This window comes from Pan troglodytes, chromosome 2 (assembly GCF_028858775.2).
Source record: "Pan troglodytes isolate AG18354 chromosome 2, NHGRI_mPanTro3-v2.0_pri, whole genome shotgun sequence".
NCBI classification, from domain to species: domain Eukaryota; kingdom Metazoa; phylum Chordata; class Mammalia; order Primates; family Hominidae; genus Pan; species Pan troglodytes.
Window position 1 is genome coordinate 16,285,979 of NC_086015.1, and position 12,694 is coordinate 16,298,672.

At 42.2% G+C, this 12,694-nt stretch overlaps 1 protein-coding gene across 3 annotated transcripts in view; it reads left to right on the forward strand.

Annotated features, from left to right (window-relative positions):
- The first annotated feature begins 11,926 nt into the window (after window positions 1–11,926).
- PPARG (peroxisome proliferator activated receptor gamma) overlaps window positions 11,927–12,694 on the forward strand; it is a 146,605-nt gene continuing 145,837 nt past the window's right edge. Inside the window, exon 1 of one of the 3 annotated variants that reach the window (XM_009444919.5) lies at window positions 11,927–12,235. The gene's annotated coding sequence lies outside the window, so the exon portion shown is untranslated. Of the gene's footprint in view, window positions 12,236–12,408; window positions 12,556–12,694 lie in introns of those variants that run through there. The other 2 variants (XM_016940491.4, XM_063806609.1) reach the window with 2 other exon arrangements.

Consider the following 12,694-nt stretch of genomic DNA (forward strand, 5'->3'; position numbering starts at 1 on the left):
AACCAGTAAGTATCAGGAAATCCCCTTTGTAGTGGTGGCACTTTAGTGATATCAACCATAAAAACATATTCAGGGATCATAAGGTAAAGTTGAACAATATGCTGAATCCTCTTAAAACACAAAAAGCAAAATTAAAGGGACTATAGAACACACGCTTAAACTAAAAATGTACTTTTTAACATTAACCGGATAATTTCCAACCCAATTTACTAAGAGAGTGCCAAACGGTGTTCCATTCTGGAAAATAATCCATTATAGTATATTCATTATAGTATGAGAGTAAAATGAAGTGTTTGACTTCTAATTCAAGAGACTAGACCTGAAGAAGTATATGTATTTACCAGCTCTCCAAAGATAGTCCCAAAACTTCATTAAAATGATCATCTTAAATGATCACTTGGCCTGGTGAGGTGGCCCATTCCTGTAATCCCAGCACTTTGGGAGGCCCAGGAGAGAGGATCACTTGAGGCCAGGAGTTTAAGACCAGCCTGGGCAACATAGCAAGACCACTATCTACATTTTTTTTTAATCAGCTGGGCATGGTGGCACGCATCTGTAGTCCCAGTTACTCAGGAGGCTGAGGCAGGAGGATCACTTGAGTCTGGAAGTTTGAGGTTGCAGTGAGCTGTGTACTCCAGTCTGGGCAACAAAGAGAAACCCTGAGAAAGAAAAAGAAGAAAGAAAGAAAGAGAGAGAGAAAGAAAGAAAGAGAGAGAGAGAGAAAGAAAGAAAGACAGAGAAAGAGACAAAGAGGGAGGGAGGAAGGGAGGAAAGGAGGAAGGAAGGAAGGGAGGGAGGAAGGGAGGAAGGGAGGAAGGGAGGAAAGAAGGAAGGGAGGAAGGGAGGAAGGGAGGAAGGGAGGAAAGGAGGAAGGGAGGAAGGGAGGAAAGGAGGAAGGGAGGAAGGGAGGAAGGAAGGAAGGAAGGGAGGAAGGAAGGGAGGAAGGGAGGGAGGAAGGGAGGAAAGTGTTTTAAAAAGATCAAAGCCACTGCTAGGTTATAGGCGATTTTTTAATGAATTAGGCAAAGATATCCCTTCTTTCAGGTAGGATGAACACACTGCTAGGATTTCAGCCCCGCTTCATCCACTTGGCTGGCTACCTTCCAGCAGAGTTAAACTGCACATCAATATGCTGCAGCCCTGGAATAAGAATGACAAAACAGGGTAGGTGGGTGGAAAGGGGAAGCTAAAAACATGCTAGTTCTTATTTAGTAAAGGGAGGATAGAAATAATCATTTTTTCTCAGTATCATTAAAAACATTTTTTAAATTGAGATATAATTAACATCCCATAAAATTACCCTTTAAAATGTATAATTCAATGGGCTTTGGTATATTTAATAAAGTTGTGGCTGGGCGCGGTCGCTCACTCATGTAATCCCAGCACTTTGGGAGGCCGAGGCGGGTGGATCACTTCAGGTCAGGAGTTTGAGACCAGCTTGGCCAACATGGAGAAACCCCGTCTCTACTACAAAATACAAAATTAGCCAGGCATGGTGGCGGGAGCCTGTAATCCCAGTTACTCGGGAAGCTGAGGCAGGAGAACTGCTTGAACCCAGGAAGCAGAGGTTGCGGTGAGCCGAGATTGCGCCATTGCACTCCAGCCTGGGTAACAAGAGCAAAACTCCATCTCAAAAAAAGAAAAAAAAAACAAAAGTTGTATAATCATCACCACTCTCTAATTCCAAAACACTTCACCCCAAAAAGAAACTGCATCCGTTATCAGTCATTCCCTGTGTTCTCTCTCCCACTCCTGGCAACCACTAATCTATTTTCTGCCTCTATGGATTTGCCCATACCAGACATTTCATATAAAAGGGACCATACAGTTTTTGGCCAGTGCCTGGCTTCTTTCACTTAGTGTAATTTCTTGTTTGTTTTGAGATGGAGTCTCAGTCTATCACCCAGGCTGCAATGCAGTGGTGCGATCTCGGCTCACTGCAACCTCTGCCTCTTGGGTTCAAGCAATTCTCCTGACTCACCCTTCCAAGTAGCTGGGATTATAGGCACCCGCCACCACGCCTGGCTAATTTTTTGTATTTTTAGTAGAGACGGGGTTTCACGACATGGGCCAGGCTGGTCTTGAACTCCTGACCTCATGATCCGCCAGCCTCGGCCTCCAAAAGTGTTGGGATTACAGGCGTGAGCCACCGCCCAGCCTACTTAGTGTAATGTTTTTGAGGCTCATCCATGTGGTAGATGTATCAGTACTTCACTCCTTTTCTTTGTCTGAGTAACGGTCCATTGGCTATGTAGACCACATTTTCTGTATCCAGTGTGGCATATACATTGGATACACACAATGTTGATGGACATTTGGGTTGTTTCCACTTTGGGGCTATTATGAATAATGCTGCTACAAACATTTGCATACAAGTGGCTTGACCTTTACAAGAAACTTATATTCTGTAATTTTTAAAGTAGTTTTAAAGAAAAGAAAAAAGTTGTTGTTTTCATAAAAGGCTAAGTGTGTAATTTCTTTTTCTTTTTTTTTAGTTTTGTTTTTCCCCTGATTCAAATATCCTTTCATTATTTAGTTGTACTGACTTGAGTTGCCCATATATTAAATCGTTAATAATCTTGTGGCTTATAAATATGTTTGATGCAACATTGCCTCCTTTAAGCATGCTATGTGACAGATTTTTAAAAAGTTTTTGGAAATGTATGGAGATACTTGGATTACATTACTGAAGAATCACAGTGATAACTGTGTTTTATAGAGCCATAGTAAACAATGCCTTAAAGGCTAACAGTTTACTTTCAATCATTAATAAATTATACAAATCATCTAGACTACTGCAGTTCCATTTGGTGGAAGAACAGTTAAAGAGGTCAATCAAATTTATCTTTTTAAAACTAGGAAGAGTTAACTTCTTACTACTATAGAAATAATTTTTAAATAAAAACTCTGCATACTAAGGTGTGCAGAAATTGATCTGAAAGAAATTTACATACTGCACTTTTACTAAGAGAATAAATGAATGTTATAGATTAAAATCAGAAAAATACTTTGAGAAGGAAAAAAGTGTCCATGTTATGGTGGTAGGAAGAGATGCCGCCAAAACACAATGTCAGTAAACCAAATATCACTCTTCAGTGAAGCCCTCACACCTCCTTAACTCCCTCTTCTACCTCCTCTTACTATTGTACAAAAGTGTCTAAATTTGTAAATGCAATTCATGACTATCTACCAGATACCCAAACATTTAAAAATCCAGCAGAAATGCAAAACAGAGCTCTGCCAATGCCAAAGCGTCACCCCCAGAGAGGGGCTCCAACCGAAGACCAGAAAGAGAGCTCTCCTGAAGGCTCTGGGAGCAAGAAGTCTGCGGGCAGCTTGGCTCACATCCTTACCCTCAGGCATTTAAGAAATAGGCATGGGGAAAGGGAAGTTATATTACTGAACAATCATAGTGGGAACAGCCTATCTGAAATCACTCTGTTAGGAAGCCTTGGTCTTGAGCCTTCTCAGTCCTCAGACTCCGCTCAAAATATAAATTATGTATCAACAGTAGGTATTCAATGTATCAAGAGCCAAACTGGCACATGAGTCCAAATGTTCAAAACAGTTTTTTGTTTATAAAAACAGAAAAGCCTGTGGCTACCTAAGTAATGCAAAAATCAGCAGCTGGGGACTTAACTAAGGGAATATTAATCAATGTTATAGGCATATAAAATGTAAATACAACCTCTTTTTTTTTTTTTTTTTGAGATGGAGTCTCGCTCTTGTTGCCCAGGCTGGAGTGCAATGGCGCGATCTCAGCTCACCATAACCTCCGCCTCCTGGGTTCAAGCAATTCTCCTGCCTCAGCCTCCTCAGTAGCTGGGATTACAGGCATGCACCACCTTGCCTGGCTACTTTTTTGTGTTTTTAGTAGAGACGAGGTTTCTCTATGTTGGTCAGGCTGGTCTCGAACTCCCAACCTCAGGTGATCTGCCCGCCTTGGCCTCCCAAAGTGCTGGGATTACAGGCGTGAGCCACTGCGCCTGGCCTCTTATTTTTATTTTTTTAGACGGAGTCTGCCTCTGTCACCCAGGCTGGAGTGCAGTGGCACAATCTCGGCTCACTGCAACCCCGCCTTTCAGGTTCAAGTGATTCTTGTGCCTCAGCCTCACCCTCCGGAGTAGCTGGGACTACAGCCTCAGCCTCAGCCTCAGCCTCCCAAGTAGCTAGGACTACTGTATCTCAGCCTCCCGAGTAGCTGGGACTACAAGTGCACGCCACCACGCACAGCTAATTTTTGTGTGTTTAGTAAAGACGAGGTTTCACCATTTTGGCCAGGCTGGTCTTGAACTCCTGACCTCAAGTGATATGCCTGCCTCCTCCTCCCAAAGTGCTAGAATTTACAGGTGTGGGCCACCACGCTCAACTGAAAATACAACTTGTAATGGTGACTGAATTGATGACATCACCATTATTTCAATAATACAGATTCATTGAGAGCTGTTCGCTAGGTGCTAGTCACTTGCCATGCGCTAGGTGCTGAGGTTACAATAGTGAATTTAAAAATCCCTGCCTTCTTGGAGTTACCCTCTAGTGTGGGAAGGCAGACAATGTACAAGTAAAAGTTAAACAAATACATAATTTCAGGCAATGATAACTCATATGACAAAAAATAAAGCTGTTAAGAGTATGAAGAATGACAGTGATGGAAGGCTCTTAGGGGGCAACAGTTGAATTATTTCCTCAAGAGTAGGTTTGGATTTACAAGCTAGTCACTCGGCAATCAATCATTCAACAAACATTGATTGTCCGCTTATTTGATTTCAGGCGCTGTAGTACAGTGAGTCCTGGGCATAAAAAGATTAATCAACCGTGGCTTCTGCTGTCAGGGCATTTACATCTTAGTAAGGGAAGATAGACATTTCCACAGCAATCTATACTGACATATAACAAGTGTTAGAGCAGTGCAGAAGCTCAGCGGAACAAAGTGACTTCCCAGTAAGGTCTTCCGGAAGGTATTCCGAAGAGAGAAACGCAGCAGAGGTGGAAGATGAGGGCCACGTGTTGCTTCCCAATGTATAAACAAAAAGGGGTCAAGAAAGGTGCAAGAAAGTGACTGCCCCCCAGGGATCTGCCAACCCAAGCCCCACCCAGTTATCCCAAAGCTTAGGGGACCCAGCTCTGCTGTAATCTGTTATTGGCACAGACACGCTTTTTGTTGTTTGTTTTTTTTCAGTAACTGAAACTACCCTGTCTTTCCCCAGGTCTAGATTCCTTGAGCATTTCTTAGCCCGAGCATGCTTGTGTCCTTAGGTCTTCCGGAAGCTGTAGCGTGCACACAAGTCCTCTCGGCAATTAACACACTTTACAATTCGACCATGATAGACGTCAAGGGTTGAAAATATTTCAGTAGAGAAACTTTTCTGATAAATCCAAACTCTCCCAGAGCAAATTATTCTGACCAACGTTTAAACAGAAGACTTATAAAAACAACATTTAACAGAGTTTGAAGGTTTTATGATGAAATGCATTGTCTGGGATTTCCTTCAGAAATGTAGAGCAGGGAGGGATGTGGGTGAGGGTACAGATGAAACAAGATTGCCCAGGGCGTGACATTGGGTTAGGGTACGTGGGGGGTTCATTAGACTATTCTGCCTACTTTTATATAGTCTAGTGTTTTCCATAATAAAAAGTTTTTGGTTTTGTGTTTAGTTTTATAAGACAAAGCAGAATCTATAAATTCACACAAGTGTCCTGAGAAAACCATGTTCATGCAGAAATCTCAGATTCATAGCTATTTCAAAGTCTACCCACTAGACTCATGACTTTTTTTCACATGCAAAAAAGAGAGTAGAATGTCCATGTAGACTGATAACTAAAGAGGAAACATATATTTTTAAAGATTTTAACATCCAAACTGTGTTTTAATATTAATGAGTGACTATTTCAGATTAGTGAGTGACTAGCAGTAAAAGTATTCTCAATGCTTTCATCCAGATGGTAAATAACATTTATTGAGTTCCTACTGGGAGCCTGATTTGGTAATTCCTCCTGTTATCTCAATGATGAGATTAAGAGAATATATATGTGTATATTCTTTGTTTTCTAATAATATATATATTCCTATTTTAGAGACCCTGTCTCTAAAATATATATAGACATACACAAACATCTGTGAATATATATAAATATATATAAAAATATGTGTGTGTGTGTGTGTATATATGTATATTTTAGAGACAGAGTCTTGCTGCATTGCCCAGGCTGGAGTACAGTGGCACCATCACAGCTCACTGTAGCCTCAAAGTCCTGGCCTGAGAATATATTATATTGCCATTTTACAGATGAGGAAACTAAGCCTCAGAGAGGTTGAATCTCTTGTTCAAAGTCACAACGAGCAGAAATAAAGGCCGGGGTTCTTTCCTTTACACCAGTACTTGATTAAAACAGAATTTCTTTCTTCAGAAAGGAGAAGACAACTAGAAAGCAGGGCTTGCCCCTCCAAGAAAATCATGAGTTCCCATCATCCTAACTTCTACTCAATCGGCTTCCTACCTTTTGATACTTAGAGGATAACCTGATACCCAAAAGTAGGTCCATTTTTAGGGGAAAAGTGGAGAAAAATTGAGAAAGCAGGACAAATGGCTCTTTTTTTATTCCCTGAAAACCAAAAGCACTTTTGAACCTTTCAAATGTGTCTTAAACCATTAAAATCTTAAAATGTAAATAGTCTAACTCAAAACTGTTGAAATTGCCAAGTGAAATCTCTCTGAAATTAAATGTCATTATTAATTTCATAGGCGTTTCCAAATTATAAAAAATAAAATAAAATGTTTTCAAAAATAGATGAGTAAAAAAAAACCAAGGAGTCATTTCATTCAGTGCTTTTAAAAGAGTGTTATTATATTTCTTTCCATTTTAAAAAATTACCTAGAGGAAAGCTCCACGTTGGTGTATCAAGAGAAAAATTACTAATTTGGCTATATTCTCCATGGTTTTTTTTCTTTTCTTTCTTTCTTCCTTTTTTTTTTTTTTTTTTTTTTTTGGTGCTATTGCACCTCTGTCCCCGAGGCTGGAGTGCAGTGGTGCGATCTTGGCTCACAGCAACTTCCCAGGTTCAAGTGATTCTCCTGCCTCAGCCTCCCAAATAGCTGGGATTACAGGCACACACCACCACGCCCAGCTAATTTTTGTATTTTTAGTAGAGAGATGGGGTTTCACCATGTTGGCCAGACTGTTCACGAACTCCTGACCTCAAGTGATCCGGCCACCTTGGCCTAGTGCTGGGATTACAGGCGTGAGCCACTGCGCCTGGCCTCTCAGTGGGTTTTTTGAACCAATACATAGCTATATTATATTCTTGACTTGAATATAATCAAGATTAATATTTCCATTAAAATGTCCCAGAAATTTTTATTTATTTATAGGCAACCATTCAAAATAGAAATAGAATGCTGAGTGAAGCAGAGGGGTACAGTATATGAGAAGATCAAGCAATTTTCAGTTAGAAGAAAAGGCTGTAAATCTGGCTTTAGTCCTTAAGACCTTGTAAGAGATGAGCAAGTTATTTTGTGAAGGGCAACATCGGAGGAGGCAGAATAAACAGAGGAGGAGAAAAGGACCTTAATGAAATTCAAAGTAAAATTGGGAGGTTGTGGGTAAAATTTCATAACTAGACGTAAAAATCACAAGTGGGAACATGTCAGAGTCATTCAAAAAGTAGATACATTTGTGGAAGTGTGTGTGTGTGCATATGTGTATGTTTAACCTGCCTGGCATGTTCAACTGGTTATGATTTTTGAAATTTTAAATTAAGATCTTCTAAACCTCCTGGGAATTTATAAGGCTTAGAGATTGATAAATGGTGTCTCAGATAAAGAGAAGAAGCAAATGTCAGCGCTATGATGATACACAGCTGCTATAAATGAGTGGCTTGATTGCTTGACTTCAAATACAGCACACTAACTTTCCTAAACTCAGTCTGCAAAATGGTTTACATGTCACTCTTCTCAATGCCCTGTTTTGCCGAACACTCAGATGATAATGAAAAAGTTTTGCTACAATTTTAAATTTTTCCCTTAAGAAGTAGCATAACACTACTATAAAATATCTGAGGTCTGTCCAGTGAGACCAGTTTAAATATAGCTGGAGTAAAATGGAAAACAATTCAGTTATGGTAAACTTCTATTTCTAGACTTGCACTCTCTTCTTAATATAATAAACATAGTATGTAATTATAAACCTGGGAACAAAGTCCTCTTTATTGAAAGAAAAGCAAATATGTATGCAAATCTCAAATGAGATAATCAACTAAGCATTAATTGCAAAAAAAAAAAAAAAAAAAAAGAAGTCCCATGGGACCATGGGACCAAACACCAATATTTGGAAGGAGTCATTGTGGTTTGGGAAAATTGAAACGGGCATAGTCTTTTGTCTCTAGGAACCCCATATGGATGGCACTGCCTATGTGCAAAGTTGCAGGGTGGGGATCATGTGCTGTTTATCATTTTATTCCCGGCACTTAGCAGAGGGCCTGGCACAAAATAAGCACTCAATAAAATGTTTGTGGAAAGAAAGAATTCTACAGCTATAGTTTATACAGTGTTTTTCCAACTTTAAAAGATATGGCCCACAGTAAAAATCATATTTTATACCAACTCCTGGTACACTCAGATACACACACACATGCATTACACAAAAGTTACGAAGCAGCACTTTCTTTAATACAGTAGGCATGTTCTGATTATTTCTGTCCTTTTTGCTTGACTAAAAAATACTGATTATGACTGAATAAATTGATTTCATAACCTACTAAATCAAGCCTTGCAATTTGAAAAACAGACATATTATTTCAGTTTACATTACTTAACCTCTTACATTTATACACTTCACTAACCATAAGTCTCCTTAAAAAAAAAATCACAAAATTTTTGATCCAGAGGGAATTTAGAAAATATTCAGCTCAACTCTAAAGTTTTGCACCACTTACGAATTCACTGTTGTGGGGTTCCCCTTAGTCACTGTTATTGAATTATGGGAATTTTCCGACCAAAAAGCAGATTGGCCCCCATCTCACATCATATACAAAATTTAACTCAACATGAATTTAAAACCTAAAGGTAAGAACTAAACCTATAAAACTGTTAAAATAAACATTAGGAGCAAATTTCATGACTTTGGGTTAGTCACTGACACGACACCAAAAGAAAAAACAGGTAAACTGGACTTCATCAAAATTAAAAACTCAAATGACAACATCAAGAAAGTAAAAAGAACCAAGCATGGTGGCATCTTCCTGTAATTCCAGCTATTCAGAAGGCTGAGGCAGGAGGATCACTTGAGCCCTAAAGTTCAAGACCAGCCTAGGCAACATAGCGAGACCTCATCTTTAAATAAATAAATAAATAAATAATTATTTTAAAATGTAAAAAGACAACTTACAGCCTGGGATAATATACTGGCAAATCATGTATCTGATAAGAGACTTGGATATAGACTATATAAATAAATAACTCTCACAACTCAACAATAGAAAGAAAAATAATCCAATTTAAAAACAGGGAAAGGATTTAAGCAGACTTTCTTCAAAAAAGATAAATGGCCAATGAACACATGAAAAGATGCTCAACTGGATAGTCACCAAGGCAATGCAAATCAAAACCATGAGACACCAGCTCGGGCAACATAGTGAGATCCCATCTCTACAAAAGAATACAAAAATTAGCTGGTGTGGTGGCATGCACCTGTTGTCCCAGCCACTTGGGAGGCTGAGGTGGGAGGATTGCTTTAGCCCAGGAATTCGAGGCTGCAGTGAACTATGATTGCACCACTGCACTCCAGCCTGGGTGAGAGAGCAATACCTTGTCTCAAAACAAACAAACAAACAAAACCCCATGAGATATCACTTCATACCCTTTAGGTTGGCTAAAATAAAAAAGACTGTAACAAGTGTTGACAAGGATGTGGAAAAACTGGAACCCTGACACATTGCTGGTGGGATTGTAAAATGGTGTGCCCACTTTGGAAAACAGACTGGCAGTTCCTCAAAAACACCGAGTTACCTTATGATCCTGCAGTTCTGTCCCTAGGTATATACTCAAGAGAAATAAAAATATATGTCCACAAGTAACCTTGTACATGAATGCTCACAGCAGCATTATTCATGATAGCCCATAAAAGTAGAAACAACCTAAATATTCATCAATTCATGGGATGAATAAACAAAATGTGGTATATGTGTATAATGGAATATTGACCATAAAAAGGAATGAAATATTAATATAAGCTATAACATGGATGAGCCTCACCAATACTATGCCAAGTGAAAGAAGAAAGTCACAAAGGACTTCATATTCTATGATTCTATTTATATGAATTGTCCAGAATAGGTAAATCTATAGAGAAAGAATATATCTAGAGTTGGTGGAATGACTGTTAATGGAGAGGGGGTTCCTTTTTGGAGTGATGAAAATGTTCTAAGGGTAGATTTGGTGATGATGGCACAACTCTGTCAATAAACTAAAACTCATTGAACTGTACATTTTATTTATTTATTTTTGAGATGGAGTCTTGCTCTGGGGCTGAAGTGCAGTGGCGCAATCTCGGCTTGTAACCTCTGCCTCCCAGGTTCAAGCGATTCTACTGCCTCAGCCCCCCGAGTAGCTGAGATTACAGGCACGTGCCACCACGCCCAGCTAATTTTTGTATTTCTTAGTAGAGATGGAGTTTCACCGTGTTGGCCAGGCTGGTCTTGAACTCCCGGCCTCAAGTGATCCACCTGCCTCGGCCTCCCAAAGTGCTGGGATTACAGGCGTGAGCTGCCATACCCGGCCTGAATTGTACATTTTACTTCTATGGTATTTACATTTTAGATTATATTAATTATTCCTCAATAAAGCTGTAATTTTAAAAAGCAGGCTAGGCGCAGTGGCTGGTGCCTATAATCCCAGCACTTTGGGAAGCTGAGGCAGGAGGATCACTTGAGCCCAGGAGTTTCAGACTAGTCTAGGCAACATGTCAAGACACAGTCTCTACTAAACAATTAAAATTAAAAAAAAAAATTAGCCACGCATGGTGGTGTACACCTGTAGTTCCAGCTACTTGGGAGCCTGGGGTGGGAGGATTCCTTGAGCCCGGGAAGTCGAGGCTGAAGTGAGCCGTGATTGCGCCACAGCACTCCAGCCTGGGCGACACAGCAACACCCTGTCTCATGGAAGAAAGAAAGAAAGAAAGAAAAGAAAAAGAAAGGAAGAAAGAAAAAAAAAAAGCAGATTGGAACTCTGGAATTAACAAGAAGTAGGACGCACGGAGCACTTCCGCCTGAGTGGAGACTGTGGATCCGCGTCAACCTCACTACCTAAATCACAGGCCAATAAATGGTCTTTCAGTGGTCAGTCCCTGTAAGATCTGTGGCTCTCAGCTTCTTATCTTAGGGGCTGTGGAGGAAGGACATGATTATGTTGATTTAAGCGCTGAATCTTTTCCCTTGTGATACCCATCCTCGCAAAACTTTGCTTCAACCACAAACGAGGACCTTCTGTACCAGAGGGGCAATAACCACAATGAAGCTAGGAAGAAATGCAGAGCACCCCAGCATATAGTCCATAAGCTTCCTGAAGCGGGGGGCCTCAGGCATCGCTGCCTCCCCAAAGAGGATCAGGCCCAGAACAGTATGCTCCAGAAATAAGACTGGAAAAAGGGAAAGAGGGGCCTCAAGTCCAGGAGACCAGCGGCTTTCTGAACGCGCACCTGCCAACCCACTTTGGACAGGTCATGATGGACAGCGTGGCAGGAAAAGAAAAGGTCACTGTCTACCCAACACATGAGAAACTGTTTCTCGTGCCTCACGTCCCCACTCCGTCCCCACCCATGTTGTCTGAGTCCCTCGGTGTCAGAAACACTGCTAAGAAATTTAAGAAATTCTGTTAATGAGTTTAAGAAATGTTTTTAATGATTAAAAGTCAGTGACTTGTGAATAACCATGTAACTTACAAACGTAAGGAACTCTGAAAGTGTGCAGTACCACCGATCAGAAGAGAAAACCAAGGGACCCGAAATATGCTTTAATTAAATTTTCTTTTAAAATGTCACTGGAAAGAACATCTTGGGAAGACGGCCTGGCCGACCGCCGTGTGAAGGGCAAGCCACTCTGGCCGAGAGGGAGCCCCACACCTCGGTCTCCCCAGACCGGCCCTGGCCGGGGGCATCCCCCTAAACTTCGGATCCCTCCTCGGAAATGGGACCCTCTCTGGGCCGCCTCCCAGCGGTGGTGGCGACGAGCAAACGACACCAGGTAGCTGCCGCGGGGCAGAGAGTGGACGCGGGAAAGCCGGTGGCTCCCGCCGCGGGCCCTACTGTGCGCGGGCGGCGGCCGAGCCCGGGGCGCTCCCTCCCAGCCGCGCGCCGCCGCCCCCGCCCCCACCCCCACCCCCAGCCGGCGCCCGCGCCCGCCCCCGCCCCCGCGCCGGGCCCGGCTCGGCCCGACCCGGCTCCGCCGCGGGCAGGCGGGGCCCAGCGCACTCGGAGCCCGAGCCCGAGCCGCAGCCGCCGCCTAGGGCGCTTGGGTCGGCCTCGAGGACACCGGAGAGGGGCGCCACGCCGCCGTGGCCGCAGGTCAGAGTACGGGTGCCCGCGGCGCTCGGGAACCGGCTGCTGGCTGGGCGGGGAGTGCTCAGGGAGGGGGCGCGGAGGGCTGGGGCCGAGGGTCTGGGGGCCGGGGCCGAGGGTCTGGGGGCCGGGGCCGAGGAAACGG